A 20,477-nucleotide genomic window follows, 5' to 3' on the forward strand; every position below is an offset into this window, starting at 1 on the left:
CCCCTCCCCCGGTGCTCCAAGAGGCTGCCAGCCGCTGATCTCTATAGCCTGAGGCAGAAGCAGCACAAACAAAGGAGAGAGGCACTGTCTGTTTTCTTTCAGGAAGGGAAGCTCCGATGCGGGGGCAGGGGAGAAACCCAGCTCCAAATATTGGTGGAGCAGAGCCCTCAGCCTTGAATATTCCTGGTGCTTAAGCACCTCGAGCCCATATAAGCTGCCACCCCTGACTCCGCCCCCTCACTGCCCCCAGGGGGTGCAGGAGGGGTGTGGGGTGTGGCAGGGGCTCAGGGCAGGGAGGTGGGGTGTGGGGTGCAGGAGGGGTGAGGGGTGCGGCAGGGGGTCAGGGCATTGGATTGAGGTGCAGGAGGGGTGCAGGGTGCAGCAGGGGGTTCAGGGTTGGGTGCAGGGTGCAGCAGGTGGCTCGGAAAGGGGTTGGGGTGCAGGAGGGGTGCGAGGTGTGGCAGGGGGTCGGGTGCAGGGAAGGGGGCTGGGGTGCAGCAGGCTGTTCAGGGCAGGGGGTTGGGTGTAGGGTGCAGCAGGCGGCTCGGAAGGGGGTTGGGGTGCAGGAAGGGTGCGGGGTGCAGCAGGGGGTCAGGGTGCAGGGTACAGCAGGGGGTCAGGGTGTGACGGGCTCAGGGCAGTGGGTTGGGGTGCAGGAGGGGTGTGGCAAGGGGTTACATAAGAACATAAGAACATAAGAAAGGCCGTACCGGGTAAGACCAAAGGTCCATCTAGCCCAGTATCTGTCTACCGACAGTGGCCAATGCCAGGTGCCCCTGAGGGAGTGAACCTAACAGGCAATGATCAAGTGATCTCTCTCCTGCCATCCATCTCCATCCTCTGACGAACAGAGGCTAGGGACACCATTCTTACCCATCCTGGCTAATAGCCATTTATGGACTTAGCCACCATGAATTTATCCAGTCCCCTTTTAAACATTGTTATAGTCCTAGCCTTCACAACCTCCTCAGGTAAGGAGTTCGAAGAAGAACTTCCTTTTATTTGTTTTAAACCTGCTGCCTATTAATTTCATTTGGTGACCCCTAGTTCTTGTATTATGGGAATAAGTAAATAACTTTTCCTTATCCACTTTCTCAACATCACTCATGATTTTATATACCTCTATCATGTCCCCCCTTAGTCTCCTCTTTTCCAAACTGAAGAGTCCTAGCCTCTTTAATCTTTCCTCATATGGGACCCTCTCTAAACCCCTAATCATTTTAGTTGCTCTTTTCTGAACCTTTTCTAGTGCTAGAATATCTTTTTGAGGTGAGGAGACCACATCTGTACACAGTATTGATTTATATAAGGGCAATAATATATTCTCAGTCTTATTCTCTATCCCCTTTTAATTATTCCTAACATCCTGTTTGCTTTTTGACCGCCTCTGCACACTCATCTTCAGAGAACTATCCACGATAACTCCAAGATCTTTTTCCCCATCATGTTGTATGTATAGTTGGGGTTATTTTTTCCAATGTGCATTACTTTACATTTATCCACATTAAATTTCATTTGCCATTTTGTTGCCCAATCACTTAGTTTTGTGAGATTTTTGAAGTTCTTCACAATCTGCTTTGGTCTTAACTATCTTGAGTAGTTAAGTGTCATCTGCAAACTTTGCCACCTCACTGTTTATTTCTCCAGATCATTTATGAATAAATTGAATAGGATTGGTCCTAGGACTGACCCTTGGGGAACACCACTAGTTACCCCTCTCCATTCTGAGAATTTACCATTAATTCCTACCCTTTGTTCCCTGTCCTTTAACCAGTTCTCAATCCATGAAAGGACCTTCCTTTTATCCCATGACAGCTTAATTTAGAGCCTTTGGTGAGGACCTTGTCAAAGGCTTTCTGGAAATCTAAGTACACTATGTCTACTGGATCCCCCTTGTCCACATGTTTGTTGACCTCTTCAAAGAACTCTAATAGATTAGTAAGACACGATTTCCCTTTACAGAAACCATGTTGACTATTGCTCAAGAGTTTATGTTTTTCTATGTGTCTGACAATTTTATTCTTTACTATTGTTTCAACTAATTTTTAGACTTACCGGTCTGTAATTGCCAGGATCACCCCTAGAGCCCTTTTTAAATATTGGCGTTACATTAGCTAACTTCCAGTCATTGGGTAATTTAAAGGACAGGTTACAAACCTTGGTTAATAGTTCTCACATTTGAGTTCTTTCAGAACTCTTGGGTGAATGCCATCTGGTCCTGGTGACTTGTTAATGTTGAGTTTATCAATTAAATCCAAAACCTCCTCTAGTGACACTTCAATCTGTGACAGTTCCTCAGATTTGTCACCTACAAAAGCCAGCTCAGGTTTGGGAATCTCCCTAACATCCTCACCCGTGAAAACTGAAGAAAAGAATCAATTTAGTTTCTATGACTTTATCATCTTTTTTGTATTTTCATCGTCAAGGGCCCCACTGGTTGTTTAGCAGGCTTCCTGCTTCTGATGTACTTAAAAAACATTTTGTTATTACCTTTGGAGTTTTTGGCTAGCCGTTCTTCAAACTCCTCTTTGGCTTTTCTTATTACACTCTTGCACTTAAGTTGGCAGTGTTTGTGCTCCTTTCTATTTGCCTCACTGGGATTTGACTTCCACTTTTTAAAGGAAGTCTTTTTATCTCTCACTGCTTCTTTTACATGGTTGTTAAGCCACGGTGGCTCTTTTTTAGTTCTTTTACTGTTTTTCTTAATTTGGGGTATACATTGAAGTTGGGCCTCTATTATGGTGTCTTTAAAAAGGGCCCATGCAACTTGCAGGGATTTCACTTTAGTCACTGTACCTTTTAACTTTTGTCTAACTAACCCCTCATTTCTGTATAGTTCCCCTTTGAAATTAAAGGCCACAGTGTTGGGCAGTTGAGATGTTCTTCCCACCACAGGGATGTTGAATGCTATTGTATTATGGTCACTATTTCCAAGCGGTCCTGCTATAGTTACCTCTTGGACCAGCTCCTGCGCTCCACTCAGGATTAAATCTAGAGTCGCCTTGTGGGTTCCCGTACCAGCTGCTCCATGAAGCAGTCATTTAAAGTATCGAGAAATTTTATCTCTGCATTTCGTCCTGAAGTGAAATGTTCCCAGTCAATATGGGGATAATTGAAATCCCCCACTATTATTGGGTTCTTAATTTTGATAGCCTCTCTAATTTCCCTTAGCATTTCATCATCACTATTACTGTCCTGGTCAGGTGGTCGATAATAGATCCCTACTGTTATATTTTTACTAGAGCATGAAATTTCTATCCATAGAGACTCTATGGAACCTGTGGATTCGCCTAAGATTTTTACTTCATTTGAATCTACACTTTCTTTAACATATAGTGCCACTCCTCCCCCTGCACGGCCTGTTCTGTCCTTCCGATATATTTTGTACCCCGGGTTGGGGTGCAGGGTGCGGCAAGGGGCTCAGGGCAGGGGGGTTGACTGCAGGAAGGGCTCGGGGGGCAGGGTAGGCTCCCTGCCTGCCTGCCCTGCCTCCATGCTGCTCTGGGAAGTGGCTGGAACGTGGGGGAGCAAGGGCACAGGGGCATGTGTTGCTGTTGCTTCAGGCACCGCCCCCAGCATATCCCATTGGCTGGAAATGGAGAACCGCGGCCAATGGGAGCTGCTGGGGGCGGTGCCTGAAGCAACATCAACACACGCCCCTGTGCCTCTTTTCCCCCACGTTCTTTCGGCTTCCTGGAGCGGCGCGGGGGCAGGGCAAGCAGGCAGCCTGCCCTGCCCTGCCCCACCCCCAGTGCGCGTTGGGCCGGAGCTGCTCTAGGTAAACACTGGGGGAGGGCGGGGGGACTGTGAGGAGCTCGCGGGCCACAGAAAATAACTTTGCGGGCCGCATGTTTGAGACCCCTGGTGTACTATAAGCTCACTATAAAAAGGTAAGCTTGCAATAGATATATTAAATTATACTTTTGTTAAGGATAGAAATATTTTGTAATATGTGCCTCACATGCCACCACTGACTGGGACCATTTGCTCTGCACCATCCAGGCTGCGCTGGTGGCTCTAGCTCCTCTTAACGTGTCTTGGCATTCAGCACAGAAAACTATTGGTATTGGGTACCAACTCATCACACTGGTGGGGGCAGAGCAGCTTGTAGATGGGACAGGAGCCTTTTCTTCTAGGGTTCAGCCTGTGTTGTTATTCACTTTGGTGTGAGGGAAATTAAGAGAGGTGGGACCTTCAGACTGCATTGCACCATGGCCTGGTGAAGGCCAGTGGAGAAGTGTAGGGTCCAGAATTGGTGGAGGTTGTTAGAGCCTCCATCCTGGAGAGCAGGCGGCTTGCATAGACAGCTATGTGTTGATGGCCCGTTAAGGATACTTCACTGTAACAATGGGCCATAGAAGAAACTCATCCCACCCCGTAAGCCTTCCTGTATATGCCTCAGCAAGAATATGGGTAATGGTTGCCCCTATGAGTCATCAAAGCATACAAGGACATGTGATATGCTCATGTGAGCCTGGACTCCATCTTGGGTCAGTAACTTTCCACAAACAGAGGCTGTGAGCTTTGTTTGAGATGGTAAAATTCCATGCACATGGCAGAGGATATAAAAGACCCCTGAGATATCTCCATTTTGCCTCTTTCCTTCCCTGATTTGCTGGACTGTGGATTTACAACTAAAAGGGAGCATTTTGAACTCTGGGCTGAGGACCTGCCAAAAGAGAGAGAGAGACTTTATAAGCCAGCAGTCTATTCCATCACTGCTACAAACCTGATTATAAGGACTTTGCAATTATTTATATATATGTGATTAACCATTATTAACTCTCTTTTTTTATTATTAAACTTTTCGTTTTAGTTACTAAGGTATTGGCATCAGTGTGATTATTGGGTAAGATTTGGGTTATATATTGACCTGGCTATGTGGTTGATCTCTTGGGATTAGAAGAATGCTATGTATGATGAAATTGAGACAATGGCTGTAATGCCTAAGGAGACTGCATCTTTGATTTTTTGCTAACCAGTGTGGTAAAATGGAAGTTTACTTTTGTTTCTGCCTTGTTATAATCTAATGATAGAAAAAACACCAGTTTGGGGTGAGTTTGTCCTATTTCTCAGCAATTTTTTCTGAATTTGGCATCCTCAGCTGTGACTCACTAAGGCACAGTAACACTTGGATACAGTACTAAAATAGTACAACTGATATTTGTTGGTACTCAACTTCTAAAAATCAGGCCACTTTGAAAACATGGATGTAAGTGCTTAAGTTAAAGTACTCAGGTTTGAAGATTTTTGACCTACATTCAAAAGATTCTATGTTTCATGTACATTGCAAAAAACCCACATATGTTAAAAACCAGGGCCGTCCTTACCCATATGCAAACTACGCAACTGCGTAGGGCACCAGGAAATTTGGGGCACCAAATTGCCCCAAATTTTCTGGTGCCCTTCGCAGCTGCGTGTTGCTTCAGCAGCCAACCCGATCCCCCAGCCGGCTGAGCTGGCCAGGAAAGCTGACCCTGGCCCTGCTCCACCCCCGTCCTGCCTTGTCCCCAAAGCCCCCACCCCTGCTCCGCCCTGCCCCACCTCTACCCCAAAGTCCCCACTCCTGCTCCGCCCCACCTTTTCCCACCCCTGCTCCACTCCAGCCCTGCCCCCACTCCACCCCTTCCCCAAAGCCCCCACCCCTGCTCCGCCCCAGACCCACCTCCACTCCACCTGTTCCCCTGAGCTACATCCTGGGGGACTGCATGAGGGGTCGGGCGTGCCCTGCACTCACCGGGCGGCAGGAAGTCGAGCGACCCAGCCCACTCTGCTCTGCCGGCTCCCAGCCGTGCCACCAGTGAGTGCTGGGGGGGAGGTTCCCTCCTGCCCCCCAAGTCCCAAGGCTGGGAGCCAGGGGAGCGGAGCAGAGTGGGCTGGGGCCAAATCAGTCCACTTCACTCTGGATCACTCCACTTGCCCAACCTGCAATCACCAGGCAGAAGGAAGTGGAGCAACCTGGCCCCAACCCACTCTGCTCCACCAGCTCATGCTGGGGGGCGGTTTCCCCCCTATCCCCAAGCCTGCTCTTGGGGGTCCCCCCTATGGAGGCCTTGGGTTCCCCCCACCCCCCGCAGAGGCCTGGGCCCAGCCCCCCCCGCATGGGGGCTGCATAGGGCACCAAAATGTCTAGGGGTGGCCCTGTTAAAAACAGAGGACATACAGAGTTAAAACTGTTCTTAAACAGTACACCCTCTACTGACTTTTCCCCATACTACTCTCCATCCATTGGTGAGACCACAGAAACTGATAGTATGGAAAGGACCTTCCAGTTTCTGCCAAGAGAATATTGACATAATACAATTTGACCTTCCTCCTCACCTCGGCTTGCTACTCTTCCTCTCCTTCAAATCTTTTTCTCTCCTGTCACAGACACATACATTTTTCATCTGCTTTCTTTTTCTAGCCCTTACACTTGCCTTAGTGATGCCATTTCATCTCCTGATCTCCCTTGCACTCACTTATCCCCTTCCTTGCACTCGTCCTTAAATTCTCTTCTTGGTTCTTTCCTTTCACAATATTAGCATGTACTCTATCATCTTTTTAAAAAAAAAATCCTTGACCTCACTTGTCTCTCCAATTATGGCTCCCACTTTGCCTTCATCTTTGAATGTATTGTCTATGATTACATTGTGGATTTCCTCTCCAGTTCCATCCAATCTGGCTTCCACCCCTTGCACTCCACTGAAACCACTTCCCACCAAAGCTTTTAATGGCCTACTCTAAGCCAGAGCTCAGAACCAGTACTCCATCCCTGACCTCCTTGACCTGTCATTCACCTTTGACACTATCAACCATGTGTGATGGGTTGTCACGCCTGGGGTGCAGTCTGGGAGCCGTGAGAACTGCTTTGCCCCTCTAATCAGCTTGGCTGGCCCTGCTCACACTGCTTTGCTGCTGATTCAGCCCCTCCAGGCCCTGTTATCACCCAACATGACAGCAGATGGCATCACACACCCAAACTTGCTACCTGAGTGCTTTACCTATGCCAATCAAAGACAGGCAGGAAACAACAGCCAATTTCCCAGCTCCTCCCACCTTGCACCCTTGCTGGAGTATAAACCCCAAAATTATACTATTTTACACTGCACAGGGATCTGTACAAAGTAAGCTCATTAATATGTTCGCTGTCCCCTCAATGTGGGAAAGGTATGCACAACTAGCTTGTGTTAGCCAAGCTGAGATTTTCCCCAGACACTTCACTCAAAGGCACACTGGTTTAGATAAAGCATAAAGCAAGTTTATTAATGACAGAAAGATAGTTTTTAAGTGATTACAAGTGATAGCAAACAGATCACCTCGTAAATAAACAAAACTGCAAACTAAGCCTAACATACTAGATTGCTAATTCATATCAAATCTATTTATCACCCTGACTGATGATACAAGGTGTGACGGGTTGCCCTCTTTAAGATGCCACCTGATGTGCCGAGATACCACTGAGCCCGCCTGTTCTTCCAGCATGGGCCCCCTTTAACCTGTCTTGCTGAGCCAGGCTCTTAAGCCTCCTCTAGCACACACAGGGCCATACCCTGCTGTAGAAAGAGACAGACACTGAGATCAGCTCTGGGAAGACTTCGCTTAAGGGACTTGCCCCAGCACTCAAGTGCCCACTTCCCTTGGAGTGCAGACCCAAACATATATTGTGAAATCCACCCCCTCCCTCAATGTGGATGATGGCATGCACAGCCTCTTTCCCCCCTCCCCATTATGATTTGCACAAACTGGGTTTCAGAATAAACAAAAAACAAGTTTATTAACTAGAAAGAGTAGATTTTAAGTGAGTATAAGAGATAGCAAACAGAACAGCAGATTACTAAGCAAATAAAACAAAACATGCAAACTAAGCTTGATTCACTAAAGAAACAGGTTGCAAAATGTAATTTCTCACCCTAAATATTGTCACAGGTAGATTACAGAAAGTCTTGAAAGGCAGCTGCACTGGCCTGCAGCTTGAGACTTCAGGTGTTTCCACTCACAGACTGAACACCCTCCCAGCCTGAGTTCAACCCTTCTCCTGTCAGTTCAGTTCTTACTTCCAGATGTTTTTCAGTGTCTCTTTGGGTGGGGAAGCTGAGGAGAACCCTCACTCCCCTGCCTTATATAGCTTTTGTGTATGGCGGGAACCCTTTGTCTTCCAGTGGAAAAACACTGGTATTCCAAGGGGTGGGTCCAGTACCAGGTGACCCAGACCCATGTCTCTGCAGGGCTGTGGCAGCCATTACTTGTATGCTGTCTGGAGCGTCCACAAGAAGACTACACTTTTTCACAGTCCATTGTCTTTGCTAATGGGCCATCAGTCCTGTCTGGCTTTTCCATTGTTGTATCTGAAGAACTAGCTATGGGTGACACCCAAAGTAGCACATTTGAAATGCAGATACATGGTCAATATTCCTAACTTCAGATACAGAAATGATACAGGCATACAAATTGAATAATCACATTTGGTAAATCATAATCTTTCCAATGATCGCTTACATGAGCCATCGTGCATAAAGTATATCTCAGTTATGTCATATCCATACCATAAGCATATTTTCCGTAAAGAATCTGGAGTGTAACGTCACAAAAGCAGTCCACCAAGTTTCCATACCCAGGCTAGAAATCCCTTTAGCCTGGGACCAGCACTTCCCCCAGTTCAGTCTTTGTTCCTCAGCTATTTCCAGGAGTTTCCTTGTGTTGGGAGTGAGGCCCCTAGATGCTGTCACACCCCACCTTATATAGCTTTACCATATGGTGGGAAACCTTTGTTCCAAGCTAAGTTCCCAGTACAGGTTGTGGAAAAATACAGGTACCAAAATGGAGTTTAGTGTCATGCGGTCTGGTCACATGCCCTTGGTAAGTCATAGCAGCCATTACTTACAAGCTGGCTGAAATGTTTACAGGAAGGTTAAACTCTTCCATAGTCCATTGTCTTTGCTGATGGGCCATCAGCTTTGTTTAGCTTCTTCATTGTTGTACCTGAAAGGCTAGCTATGGGTGTTCCCAAAGTAAGCACATTTGAAATACAGATACCTAGTCAATATTCCTAACTTCAGATACAAAAATGATACATTGGAGTGGGCAATATTTTTGGCCTGAGGGCCACATCTGGGTATGGAAATTGTATGGCGGGCCATGAATGTTCATGAAAGTGAGGGCTGAGGGCTCTGGCATGAGGTGTAGGCTGCGTGGTGAGTCCAGAAATCAGGAGTTCAGTGTGCGGGAAGGGGCTCCGGGCTGGGGGTTGGGGTGTGGCGGGGGGGGGGGTGAGGCTCCGGTTGGAGGTGTGAGTTCTTCTTCAAGTGCTGTACCTGTGGGTGCTCCACTCTAGGTGGACGGTGCGTCCCGGCGCTGTCAATCAGAGATTTTTGGTAGCAGTGGCTGGTTGGGGCGCACGCACCCAGATGGTATCTCCCGTCTAGTTGGAATCTTCCTGAGTGCGTGCGCCCCACACCCCCCTCTGTTCCTTCTCAACCGTCCTCTGCTGAAGACGGGACTTGGGGCAGTGCTGCCTTTCTTCCCTGGTCTCTATAGGAAATAGAAACAAAAAACATAGAAATAATTAGTAATTACTTCCCAGTTGTTTCCCTTCCTTTAGTATAGTTAGTTACTTAGTTTAAAAAAAAAAAAAGAAAAGAGCCCCTCAGGCTTGTCTCCCAGTGAGACACTTTCCTCGCCCATCTCTAATTCATAATGCCAGGAGCTTCAGGATTTAAAAGATGCATCTCCTGTCAGGAATCCATGCCAAGGTCAGATGGGCACTCACACTGTGTGAAGTGCCTCGGGGACACCCACATCCCCGCCAAGTGCCTCCATTGCGCGAGTCTCAAATCAAGAGCTCGTCGTGACAGGGATCTGCGGCTCAAAATCATCATGATGGAAAAATCCCTGCAGCCACTGTCGGAGACGGGAAAGGTTGAACCTGCTCCCACACGCTCCCCAGCCAGATCGGAACCGGTGGGGAGCATTGCTTCACCCTCCCTGGAGCGGAGGCAAGAAGCGCAACAGTCTCACAGAAGAGACTCTAACAAGGGTAGGGGATCTCCCGCGAGATCCCTACCCTCTGTGCTGACAGCACGAAAGGCAGGTGCTTCAGCCTCCTCTAATGCCTCAGCAACGGCTCTGACAGAGCACAGAGGCAGGGACTTGACCTCCTGCGCCGGTAAGGTACTTGTTGATTTGGTCCCCTCAGCACCGCAAATGACCGCGGTGCGGACACCTCACTCTTCCTCGGCACCGCGAACGGCCACAGCACCGGCACCGCATTCCTCCTCGGCACCAACAACGGCCGCGGTGCCGGCAGCGCGTTCAGCACCAACAACAAAAACAGCCACGGTACCCACAGCGCGATCAGTTTTGGTGCCAAAAGCGGCCGCGGTTCCGACAGCGCACTCTGCCTCAGCAGCAAAAACAGCTGCGGTGCCAACAGCGCGCTCAGCCTCGGCACTGAGAAGAGCGTCGGCACCCAGCCATTCTTCTACCCGTGCACCAGCAGCAGACCCCCTGCAGGGCACCTCTAAGCCCAATACAACAGTATACTCTTTGTCACTCTCTCCTACTAATGAGCTAGAGCAGAGAGCAGGCTTAGCTCAGCCCAGGGAGCAGGAGCAACAGTTTCTCACTCAAAGTGACCTTTTAGTGCCACCTGAGCCTCACTCTCCGCTCCTAGATACAGAGGACTCTTTTCTTGAACCGCCACTCTCTCCACCTGAACTGGCTTTCACTGACGGTGACCTTGAGTTATAGCAGCAAGCGGAGTTCTCCCCTCCTGCTTCTCCTCCACAGGCGCCTTTACCACCTCAGGTCATGGCTCAAGCTCAGCATCCTCAGTTTCCCTACTTTGCCCCCCCCGTGGGCAGCACCTGGGTTCTCCTACCCTATGCCTTGGCCTCACTGGTACCCGTGGCAACATCCTCCTACCAATCATCCTCCTTCTGTGCCTCAGTCTCCTGCTCCATCCACTTCTAGGATGCCTGAGCCCCCTCCTGAGACTGGGAGCTACGCACCATATCCTGACTCACCTAACCCTAACTCTCCACTAGCCTCGGAGGAAGCCCTCCTCTCTTCACCTCCACAGACCGTGGATGACTGCAAACAATTTCAAGAACTTTTTAGGAGGGTTGCACTCAGTCAGGCTATCCTCTTAGAAGAGGTTCAGGAGACGCAACACAAACTCCTCAAAATCCTTCAACCGTCTGCGCCCTCAAAAATCGCGCTCCCTATAAACGAAGCACTCATGGAGCCAGCTGACATTCTCTGGCAAACCCCAGCTTCTCTAGTACCAACTTGCAAGAAGGCTGAACGTAAATACTACGTTCCTGCAAAGGACGCAGACTTCCTATTTTCTCATCCACCACCGAACTCTCTTGTCATGGATGCAGTTGCACAGAGGACCAAACAGTCACAATATCGACCCACCCCGCAAGACTAGGACCTTAGACGTCTTGATGTCCTGGGCCGCAAGGTTTATACATCCTCTACACTACAATTCAGGATTGCAAACTATTCTGCTCTCCTCGCCAGTTATGATTTTGATAACTACAATAAGCTTTTCGAATTTGCCTCCTACATTCCAGAGGACAGAAGAGCAGACTTCAAATCAATCCTGACTGAGGGACAACTGATCTCCAGAACGGCCCTACAGGCGTCTTTAGACACGGCGGACACAGCAGCCCGTACCACTGCAACTGCTGTGGTTATGCGCAGATCCTCATGGCTCTCTGCGTCAGGCATTCCTAAAGAACTCCAGACCAAAGTGGAGGATCTCCCCTTTGATAAGGACAAACTCTTTTCCAAAAAAACTGATGAACTCCTCCACACCATGAAAGATTCGAGAGCAATACTGTGCTCCCTGGGCATTCACCCATCTCTTCCCAGGAGACAACGATACCAACCCTACCAAAGACCACGCACACATCAGTACTATCGCCCTCAACCCAGACAATATGACACAACTAGGAATCGTACTAGACCCCCCAAACACAGACAAAATCAAAATCAAGCCACCACCTTCCGTCCACCAGGCAATAAACAACAGTTTTGAAACGTTGGTCGAGGGTTTGCATGACCACCTCTTGATTCCACCGCTTACTTGCTCATTTGGCCACCGCCTCCAGAATTTCCAACATGCCTGGCAGCGGATTACACAGGGCTGCTGGGTCCTCAAAATAGTTCAGACCGGTTACTCCATCCCTTTTATATCCTACCCTCCTACCCTTCCCCCTTCCCCGTCCCTCTTCAGGGACCCTTCTCACGAGCAATTACTTCTCACAGAAGTGGCACATCTTCTGCAACTAGGCGCAGTGGAACCTGTGCCAACGCAACACCAAGGGACAGGTTTCTACTCCCATTACTTTCTAACACAGAAAAATACCGGGGGATGGAGGCCTATACTAGACCTACGCCGACTGAACAAACTCGTGAGGACACAAAGATTCAAGATGGTCACACTGGGCACAATAATACCTGCATTGGATCAAGGTTCACAGCCCTCGACCTACAAGATGTTTACTTCCATATATCAATTCATCCAGCTCACAGACGCTTCCTACAATTCACAATTGGTCAGGATCATTTTCAATACAGAGTTCTTCCTTTCGGACTCTCCACAGCTCCAAGAGTTTTTTCCAAGACCCTAGCCGTGGTTGTGGCTCACCTCTGCAAACAGGGGGTCACACTGTTCCCCTACCTGGATGATTGCCTCATCAAGGGCGACTCCTATGGCAAGACACTTCAAGCCGCGCGTTTCGCCATCTTCCTCTTTCACAGCCTAGGCCTCCAAATAAACATCCAAAAATCCACCCTGACACCTACGCAACAGATCGAGTTCATCGGAGCTCATCTCGACTCAACCCAGAGCAGGGCCTCGCTCCCATACAACAGATTCCTCGCTATCACGCAGCTCATACGCACACTCATTCGTCCCAGGACGCAAGCAAGAATCTGCCAACAGCTCCTTGGTCACTTGACAGCCACCACCTTCGTGGTTCAACACGCCAGGCTACATATGAGATGCCTCCAGGGCTGGCTCAACTCCAGTTTCAAACCCAGCAGACATCCCTTAGGGATGCTGTTAACTCCTCCTCCCAATGTTATAACTTCCCTACAATGGTGGACAAGTCCAGAAAACCTCTGCACAGGGGTTTCCTTCCAGCAACGATCCCTAACGCTCATGCTCACCACAGACACTTCCCTGATCGGTTGGGGAGCGCATCTAGGGGAACACAGGACACAAGGCCGGTGGTCCGCATCAGAGACGCATCTACACATAAATCTCTTAGAGCTCAGAGCAGTGAGGAGAGCATGCCTTCACTTTCTTCCCCTCATAAAGAACAAATACCTGCAGGTCTTAACAGACAACATAGCATGTATGTATTACATAAACAGACAAGGGGGAGCCTGATCACATTCCCTTTGCATGGAAGCCATTCGACTATGGAATTGATGCATACGACATCGAATACAGATCATTGCTTCCTACCTACCAGGCTGCCACAACACTACTGCCAACGCACTCAGCAGGCACTTCTCGACAGAACACGAATGGGAACTGCACCCCGCAATACTCCAACAGCTTTTCTCCCACTGGGGCACCCTGTCAATAGATGTCTTCGCCACGACCCAAAACCAAAAATGCCCCGTTTTGCTCTAGGGCGGGACTCGGGACTGCATCCTTAGGGGGTGCATTCCTCATCCCATGGAACAACTACCTCCTGTACGCCTTCCCACCTATCGCTCTGCTACACAGGGTTCTTTGGAAGATCGCGGACGACAAGGCCCAGGTCATCCTTATTGCCCCGGCTTGGCCAAGACGGATGTGGTATCCCTACCTTCTCCGCATGTCCTCCCGTCACCCATAGGCTCTCCCCCAACAGGCCAGACCTCTTTTACCAGGACAACGGACGAGTTCTTCACCCCCAGCTCCAAAAGCTCCACCTCACAGCCTGGTTCCTTCATGGTTCCAAACCCATGAACTAGCCTGTTCCGAGCAAGTCCAATATGTCCTCCTGCACAGTAGGAAAGACTCCACTCGTAAAACCTACTTGCAGAAGTGGAAGCATTTCGCTCTTTGGTGGTCACATAAACATTTAGCACCCAATAATGTGACCTTCCCTAACATTCTAGACTACCTCCTGAAACTAAAACAGGATGGACTTTCGCTCAGCTCCATCAAAGTGCACCTGGCGGCGCTTACCACCTTCCATGACCTATTGGATGGGTACTCACTCTTTAAACACCCCACCATTAAACGCTTTCTCACCGGCCTGCAAAATCTCTACCCTGAAATTCACCCAACAGTGGCTACATGGAATCTTAACCTCGTTCTTCATGCTCTCATGAAACCTCCATTTGAGCCCTTGGCTACCTCCTCTCATCTCCATATGTCCATGAAGGTGGCTTTCCTAGTTGCCATAACATCAGCAAGGAGAGTTGGTGAAATGAGTGCCCTGATGGCCCACCTTCCCTACACAATTTTCTCCAAAGATAAAGTCACTTTGAGACCACATCCTAAATTTCTTCCTAAGGTGGTGTCGACCTTCCACCTCAATCAACCTATATATTTACCTACTTTCTATCCCAAACCTCACAAAACTCCGCAAGACGCAACCCTGCATATTCTCGACGTCAGGCGAGCAATTGCCTTTTGTTTAGACAGGAACAAACCATTTCGCAAGTCTCCACGACTCTTTGTTTCTATTGCCGAAAGATCGAAAGGCACGGCTATCTCTAAACAACGTCTATCCAAGTGGATCTCTGACTGCATCAGATCCTGTTACCGTGTGAAGAATCTTCAACCGCCCGACGACATGAGAACTCATTCCACTAGAGCCATGTCGGCATCCGTTGCCTTCCTACACAACGTTCCCATTCCTGATATCTGCAAAGCGGCTACATGGTCATCTGAACACACGTTTGCAAAACACTATGCTCTCACGCAAGACACCACGGCAGACACAATAGTAGGCCATACAGTACTATCTTCAGCACTTCCTGCCGCATCTCCAAAGTCCCACCAACCATAGTGGGTGCTGCTACACATTCACCTGGAGTGGAGCACCCACAGGGACAGCACTCGAAGAAGAAGAGAAAGTTACTCACCTTGCAGTAACTGAGGTTCTTCGAGATGTGTGTCCCTGTGGGTGCTCCACTCCCCGCCCTCCTCCCCTCTACTTTGGAGTACTGGTATGACTCTCCACGGTAGAGAAGGAACTGAGAAGAGTGTAGGGCGCACGCACTCAGGAAGATTCCAACTAGACGGGAGATACCATCTGGGTGTGTGCTACCGAAAATCTCCGATCGACAGCGCCGGGACGCACCGTCACCTAGAGTGGAGCACCCACAGGGACACACATCTCGAAGAACCTCAGTTACTGCAAGGTGAGTAACTTTCTCTTCTGGGGTGGGGCTGGGGATGAGGGTTTGGGGAACAGGAAGGTGCTCTGGGCTGGGACCAAGGGGTTTGGAGGGCAGGAGGGGGGTCAGGGCTGGGGCAGGGGGTCTCCTCCTAGCTCCTTTAATTCTTCCTTCAGCATGTCCATTGCAGGATCCTCTTCATCCCACTTCCAACTTTCTATGCTGGTTCCACAGGACTCTCCCCTTGGTCCCCTTCTGGATATCTCATCCACAAATACAAATTCAACAGTGATCTCTGTGCTGATTACTCAAAGATCTACCTCTCTACTATAGACCTGTCTCCTTCTGTCCAAATCAAACTGGGCCTGTTTCTCCCTGCCTGATGCTCAGGCCTGTAACCCTTAGACTCATACCCCTCTTTAGGCCCTCACATATAGGCTATGTGTAAGTTTTTCTGATTCTTTCTACATACCATCTTTAAGATATGGCCTTTTCTATCCATTCACACAGTTAAAACGCTCATCTTGCATCTTGATTACCGTAACATTTTTTTCTTTGGTGTTGACTAATACATTCTTGCCCTGATCATACACATTCAGAATGCTGCTACATAAGATCATTTCCCCAGCCTGTTGCTGCGACCATATCACCCCTCTCTTTTCATCCCTCCACTGGCTCCCCTTTCTCTATTGCATCAAACAGAATTTGCTTGTCTTCACTTTCAAGGCCCTTTGCAGACTGTCCCCATCTTATCTATCATCTCTCATTCATGATCATTCCCATTTCCAATTGGTCAGATGATGCATCTCCATCACCCACTTTTTACATGTTCAAACAAAACATTTTCTGCTTTCTCCCGTGCTATCCTTCTCACTTGGGGAGAGCTCCCCATAAAATATTCAAAGCTACCTCATTACCTTCCTTCAGATCCCTCGTTTGCCATGATACTGTGATGGGGCAGAGCGGCCCCACACTGGTACCACAGGGGTTAACCCTTTCTTCCTGGCTGAGGAAGCCATGCCCCTGAGGCTCTGCTGGGTATGCTCCAACTGGAGAACAGGTATAAAAGCCTGCAGAGCTGATCAATCTGGGTGGACTGCCGGAGGGGAAGGAGCCTCGCCGCCAGCTCCCGAGGAGAGACAGCCTGTGTGCCAGGATCCGGGAGCCAGCCAAGCTGGGATGCGCCCCGATGCCCAGACCGCGTACATCACAGAAGGGGAACAGACCAGAGGACCCCCTGAAATGGAGGACCCGGAGGTTATGGTAGGAAGTGACCCAGGGAAACTTTAGAAGAAAATGGCATTAGAGCTGCACAGAGGCTCAGCGTGTTTTGGGCAGATCCCCGAACTTGCTACTAACAGGGCCCAGGTCAGGACCCAGAGGAGAGGGTGGGCCCGGTTCCCCTGACCAAGAGGTAGATCCTCTACCTTGAGTTGGAGCTCTTTTGGGATCCCGGACGACTGCAACCACGAGGCCATGTGATTGGCGGCAATTGGGTTGTGGATGAGAGGAGAGAAAGTCCATCCCCTTAGCTGGGAAGAAATACTTTCTGTCAGCTCGTTTGCTGATAGATAGTATCCAGGCAGGGGTCTGCCAGATATTCTCTGCCAGTTCATTAGAGCATCATTGATTGATAGAGCAATTTTGAAGGTAGTGGTTATCTGTAAGATTTGCAGTAGCTTGTGTTGGTTTTCTTGCACCTCTTCTAGGGGGATGTATTGGCTAGCAGCTACTCTTTTAAAGAGTTCCTGAAATTGTTTCAGATTGTCTAGTGTGCTTGGAGATGGTGTTATGACTGCCTCGGCAGGGGAGGATGATGAGCTGTGGTCCGGAGAAGTGTCTGCATGGTCTGAACCTTCTTCCTCCTCATCTCCCATGTCCCCCTGTGTTTCTGATATCTCCCTGTTTGGGGAAGGTGGAGAATGAATTTCCCTTTGGGCTGGGTTCCAGGGCCTAGTGTTTTGAGCCCTATACACCGCCCAGGGGCCCCAGGGGGACCATCAGTGGGCACATCCAGGTTTGTCCATACCATTGCTGCATCTCGCAAGATTGGCAAGATTTGGTCCTAGCAGCTTCCCATGGTGGTCTTCGTCCCGTGATGAAGAGTGGTGGGAAGAGAAATGGCTCCCCTGTACTTCCTCCTCTTTGTCACTGGAGATAGGCTGGGGAGCAGGAGAAGTGAATAACTGCTCAATTATTTAGCCCGGAGATTCCTCAGTACCGAGCAAGGGTGATTGCGGCACCAAGGTGATCGCTATATCCTTGTGCTGTAGTAACTGCTGCGGCATCACTTGTTTCTGTGATGGTGGTGCCACTGGTGTAGATGCAGGTGGTGCCTTTGTTGAGATGGTTGGTGCCATTTTTGGTCTCTCTGTCGGTGCCTATGACTGGATTGGTGCTGGTGGGAGTGGCATTATCTGTTCTAATGATCTCAGTGCCAACTCCCACACCGGGGTGATCAGTGCTGGGGAGGAGAAGCATCTTGATTCCGTTCCGGAGCAGCGGGGCTTGGTAGAGGTCTGCAAAGGGACAGTGCTGGAGGTGCCCAGAGCCTCAAAGGTGCTCACTCTACTTGAGCTCGGCACTGAGGAGAGCAACCTCGTTGGGGACCTTTTTTTTCCCTTCTCTGAGTGTCCCTATTTGGGGAAGTCGTGGCTCGCTTCCTGGACCATTTGGAAGACTGAGCACTCCCATTAGCAGAGGTATTGTTTGGGGAACCATCTGCTGGTGTTGATTTTGGTCCCTGAGGAGTAGGCTGAAAGGACTTCTCCATTAAAATCATCTTGAGGTGAAAATCTTTGTCACGCTGTGCCCTTTCTTTAAGATTACTGCAGTGGGACACAGAAAACGGACACATGATGAGTGGCTGTCTGACACAGGCATCGCTTCATGGCAAGAGTCACATCATTTAAACCTGGGCGAGCTGGGCATTGTGTCTGTTAAAGTTTCCCAACGGGGAAAGGGTGGAAAAAATATCTCTAATTTAAAAAAAAATGTTTTAAAAAGACCACTAGCTAACTAGCTAATTAAACAAAATTTACTAAACTACAACTAGTCTAACTTGTTCTATAGAGATAAAAAATGAAGAGCAATGCTGCCACTGAGATCCGTCTGCAGCTGAGGATGGTTGAGAAGGAACTGAAGGGTTGGGTCACGTGTGTGCTACATGAGGCACCAACAGCACTGCGAGACAATTTCTGCGCATGTGCGTCTCGACCAAGCACTGCTACCGAAAATCTCCGATCTGCAGCGCAGGGATGCACCAACACCTAAAGTGGAGCACCCACAGGTACACACATCTTGAAGAACCATCGTTACTGCACAAGGTGAGTAACTTCTTCTTCTATGTCAAACTTCAAAACGGACCAAAAATAAATAAATAAAAACCAAGCCTACAAAACCACCTACACTGCACACCCCATTTTAAAAATTACAAATTGTTAAGTTTCATTTTAACAGTTTGACAGCCCTGGAGACTGATGTCCTAATTATCCTCAGAACAGGTGCACAGGGGCATTTTCCTGCCAATGTGACTCAGTCTAGCGGTGGAGAGCCCAATTATCAGATTAGATGATAGTTCAGTATAAAGCCTTCTCAAACTGCAGTCATTCTGCTGAGACAGCCACCAAATAAGCTAATTATGTGGTCCATGTACTCATGGGCTCCTTATGGGCACCCGAGTCCCATCAATAGCACTGTCACAGTTAGGAAACAGGATTGGCAGTAGAGTTTTCCCACAGTGCAACACGTTTGTAGGGTTGGAGCGTCGACACTGGGCAGGGGGACACTAGGCACTCTGGGATAGAGTAACTTTGACTCAGGTGTGTGCACTGCAATGTGGATGCCAGAGCCCTAGGCTCTTCGAGGAGCGTCCCTATGGATGCGCCATTTTAGGTGAATCTGTGTGCCAGCACTTGTAATTGGAGATTTTTAGTAGCAAAGCCTAGCTGGGTCGCACATGCACTGTCCCCGTCTCGTGCTGCCTCATGTGGTTACATAGTGTGGTGTGATCAACCCCCTCCCCTCCTTTCCTTCTCTACCACCATCAACTTGAGACAGAGCACTTGGCAGTGCCTCTGAGCTTATCTTTAGTCTAGTGTTAACTTTAGACTACCAGTTAGAACCCAGTCAGTTAGTTCATAATTTACTACTCTATCTCTTCCCCATTAATTTTTTTTCTTTAAAAAAATTCTTACCTTAGCTGTTTAAATTCAGTTATTAGTATACCCCTTAGTATAGTTCTAGTGAGGTGGAGTGGTCTCCCTCTGGATTTGAGAGCGAGAGACCACTGTCATCCCCTGGTGGGCAAAGCCAAACCCGCACCGCCTCCCTCACTGGAAGTACTGGGGCAGGGCAGGAGGTATAAAGGGAGGGCCCCGCAGTTCAGTCGAATGGGAGCCAGGAAAAGAGACACACATCTCCAGCCTGCTGCAGGACTCCAGAGCTGAACTTGTTCTGTGCAACATGCTTCCCTCTGGAGGAGACCAACCCTGGAGAGAAGTTGACAGGGACTGCCATCCACAGTATACCCTGAGGAGACAGAGGACCCTTGGACTATGGAACCCCCACGCCCAGACTGTGGTAGAAAATAGCCCAGGGAAGCCAGACTTTAGTCCGGTTTTGTTGCCGGAGCACAGGTCATTGTGTTTCGGTAGGTTCCCTGCTGACCCAATGGTGGAACCCTTCATCACTTTTAGGGCCTCCATCACTTTCTAGGGCTGCCACAAATTGAGAGTCTAGAGCTCCAGCTTTTAGGTGGGCAGTGGTTAGAGAGGTTGAAGTGTTCTCCCACTGGTTTTTGAATGTTATGATTCCTGATGTCAGATTTGTGTCCATTTATTCTTTTGCATAGAGACTGTCCGGTTTGGCCAATGTACATGGCAGAGGGGCATTGCTGGCACATGATGGGCTTGCTTTAAGCCTTGAGGATACATTTTCAGCCTCATAACTATGTACATGAAATTATAATCTATAACCTTACTATAACATTACCGTAACAATTACTATGACATCACTATAATAATCATGCTCAGTGCATTATGAGCCTTCCGAAGACACCCAACATGACAAACTTTGCATTGGATACCACACAATCATTTTATAAAGATGAACATGGGGGTGTAGAGTGTTCCCCTGAGGTC

At 48.8% G+C, this 20,477-nt stretch overlaps 1 long non-coding RNA gene across 5 annotated transcripts in view; it reads left to right on the top strand.

Annotated features, from left to right (window-relative positions):
• Nucleotides 1–20,477, top strand: part of LOC120399398 — a 74,262-nt gene that overhangs the window by 3,177 nt on the left and 50,608 nt on the right. For 2 of the 5 annotated variants that reach the window (XR_005595127.1, XR_005595126.1), the window contains exon 2: nucleotides 18,409–18,662. The exons of the other annotated variants lie outside the window; for them this stretch is intronic. This is a non-coding gene — a long non-coding RNA (uncharacterized LOC120399398). The remainder of the gene's footprint in view (nucleotides 1–18,408; nucleotides 18,663–20,477) is intronic. 5 annotated transcript variants of the gene reach the window in all.

The sequence above is a fragment of the Mauremys reevesii genome, linkage group 2 (assembly GCF_016161935.1).
Source record: "Mauremys reevesii isolate NIE-2019 linkage group 2, ASM1616193v1, whole genome shotgun sequence".
NCBI lineage: Eukaryota > Metazoa > Chordata > Testudines > Geoemydidae > Mauremys > Mauremys reevesii.